This window comes from Mus caroli, chromosome 15 (genome assembly GCF_900094665.2).
Source record: "Mus caroli chromosome 15, CAROLI_EIJ_v1.1, whole genome shotgun sequence".
Taxonomy (NCBI): Eukaryota; Metazoa; Chordata; class Mammalia; order Rodentia; family Muridae; genus Mus; species Mus caroli.
In genome coordinates, this window is record NC_034584.1 from 45,956,008 (window position 1) to 45,959,279 (window position 3,272).

Genomic DNA, 3,272 nt, shown 5'->3' on the forward strand with positions numbered 1-3,272 from the left:
GAATGTCAGGGCTTGAAAGAGGCTTATGACATCTCAGATTTCATTTTCCCAATTCAGACTTCAGTTCAGAGAACCTTCTCTTCTCTTCTCTTCTCTTCTCTTCTCTTCTCTTCTCTTCTCTTCTCTTCTCTTCTGAAAATTTACTTTTTCAAAAACAAGATCCCGAGAGGACCGGATCCATGTCTTACAGTGTCAGATTTGATTTCTTGAGGATGGGCTAGGCAGGGTGATTGTGCCACGAGTCGAGTGGACCACAGACAAGAAGTACTTCCGCATACCACAGGCACATGCTTGGCCCAGTGGACAAGGAAAGAGGCCAGAGCAACCTCTGGGCGATATCATTACCTTTGTTGAACATTTATCCTCATGTGTATATTTTTTGTGTGTAAGGTACCTGTCAGGGGATGACTTGCAGAAGCCGATTCTCTTCTTCCTTCATGCAGGTTCTAGGGGAAGAACCCAGGTTCATCAGGCTTATACAGTCCATGTCCTTTACCCACTGACCTATCTCATCAGTCCCAAGTAACGTTAATATAAGATCTTGCTGTATTTTCTCAGTTGACCTTAAATTTCAGTCTTCTCAAGTTCTGGGTTTACAGAACTGCACCAACACACTTACTTTGCAGTTACTTTTCAAAAACAATCTTCTAAGGCATCAAGGGCTCTATGTGAAATACAATATTATCTGAATGCTGACTCAAAGTAGTCCAGAAACAGGACCAGAGAGCCTCAACTTATATCTGGTCAGGGCCTGTTGTCAACCAGCAAAATCGTGCTCTCCCAAGATGCCTTTATGTCTCAAGCATAAGCCACATGGATGCCTGTGAACTTCCAGAAAGCAGCCCAGTGGAGGCTTTGCACTTTATTTGTTCTTTGGCATTTAAAACAGCTTCAGGTAGGAAGAAAAGTGCTGTGTTCAGAAACAAAAACCTGGGTGGTCCTAGCTAGTGAATAAGGTCAGGTGACTGAGATACTGTGAGGCATTTACTTTTTTTTTTTTTTAATATTGCAGAGAAAAACATTGCTTGAAGGTTATGTTAGAACACAAGACAGGAAGCTAAAAAGGAATTCAGATGACAAGGCACAGGGGCCAGAATACTCTAGTATAATTATTCTAGATTTCACTGTATAAGATGATACTCTGAGCAAACTTCAAACAAGACAGCTTGGATGTGAGGATAAGCCTAGATTATCTTAATGGATTTTTGATGGAATACCAAAATTTGGGAGCAACCGGGCTATGCTTTAATTAAGAAGTAATTCTCTCTCCAACCCATTTTTCATTTTAATGTGCAGCATGGTAGCTTGCTCATCACTTTTCTTTCTTTTTCCTTGTTCATGATAATCTTGAGTGTATTTTTTTTTTTTCCAAAGAGCATCCGCTGACAGTCCCCGGAGACCTGGTGCTGAGCTCTTATTCCTGTGGGCAAGCAATTCAGGTGATATTGTTCTTAGAGTTCAGCCATCTTTCTCAGTTTCATCTACTTTCTCAGCTGCCAACAGCCCCCTCATTTATCTGTCTGCTTCCTCTCATGCCAGGCCATTCTGAGAGGCCACTTGTCATCTTGTCAGCTTCCTTATTCCAATGGCCCATTCATTTTCCTCAGCCGTGTTTCCTTCTTCCTCGCTCTCCTCCCATGACAGCCTGGGTTGAGGAAAATTTTAAAGTGTTCAAGAGTTGACAGCACAAGATTTCGATTGGAGTAGAATGCAAAGATGAGTTGATTTAACAGCAGTGACAGGCTTTCAAATCAATCACTGCTCTTGGTTGTGAACAGTAGAAACTCAAGTTGCCTTATGGAAGGGGGATATATTGACAGACTTACTAGAAAATGATTGCAGGGTGTCTTTGTTTGTTTTTCGAGACAGGGTTTCTCTGTGTAGCCCTGGCTGTCCTGGAACTCACTCTGTAGACCAGGCTGGCCACTAACTCAGAAATGCACCTGCCTCTGCCTCCCAAGTGCTGGGATTAAAGGCGTGCGCCACCACACCCTGCTGATTGCAGGGTGTCTTAGAGTTTCTATGGCTGGTTTGAAATAAGGTGGCCAAAAGCAGCTTGGAGAGGAAAGAGTTTATTTGACTTACACTTCCATATTACAGTTTATTATCAAAGAAAAATCAGGGCAGGAACTCAAACTGGGCAGGAACATGGAGGCAGGAGATGAAGCAGAGGCCATGGAGAGGTGCTGCTTACTGGCTTGCTGCTTGCAGCTTGATTGGTTTGCTTTCTTACAAAACCCAGCCTAGAGATGGCAACACCCACTGTCTTAGTTAGGGTTTTAACACAGAGATACATGAATGATACCTTCAACCACAGGCCACTACAACCATACAAGTGAGAGTTTAGCTGTCATCTCATAGATGTGTAGCAAACTGTTAAAATTCAGGGAGGCTGAATGGGTATGAATGAAGGGCCTGGAGGATTTAAAAACTTCAGTAGTAGTCAAAGGAATGACTGAATACAGCGAAGCAAGAGAATGATCGTCACAGTGTTGTGTGAGAAGCAGTCACTGGTCATGGGATTTGTATACTATTCCAGGAAACCATGGGAGAGGGGAGGAAAACCAAGTTATAGGATGCTCTGCTAGTTAAAAAATTTTGTACAAACATTTGAAGGAACTGTGAGTGTAAGATAATGAAAAGTATTTGCCTGTGTGACTTGTTTTGTTCACAGAATGCCCATAAGGGCTCTATCCACGTTGTGACAAATGACAGCATAGTACTTCATTCTGTATATGAACTCCCATTTTCTTCACCCATTCACCTGTTCTCAGGTATTTAGTCTGATTAAGAGAAAGGCCAATGATTGACGACATATTCCGGAAAAGCTGACTGTGGGGCAGCTGCTTGTGGCTCACTGTAGGCTAACCTGTTTGCTAGTACTTGCCAGGATGCATGTCAGCAGTCCAGCGAAGAATCTGAGACCCCAGTGTTCTCGGATGCGTGTTGTCATTGTGAGACTCTACTGTAGCCACAGATATTACCGAGTGGCAGCTTGGGTTTCTGGCAGTAAGCTCACACCTAAAGAGAGCTGGAAACAGCACTTACCATGTGGCGCTACTCAAACAGAAAACTCATTTCTGGGAATACTTTTCAGCCTTCTAGTCTCTGGTTTGCTAAGGTATGTGACTCCCTATAACCTGAACAAAAACTGACTGGGAAATGTTGTAGAGGTATTTGCTGGTATAACATGTTGCACTATAGGAAGGGGAAATGAAGAAAGGAGCAAGCCTGTCGCCAATCGTCTCCTCTGTCTTAGTTCATTCTTGTTC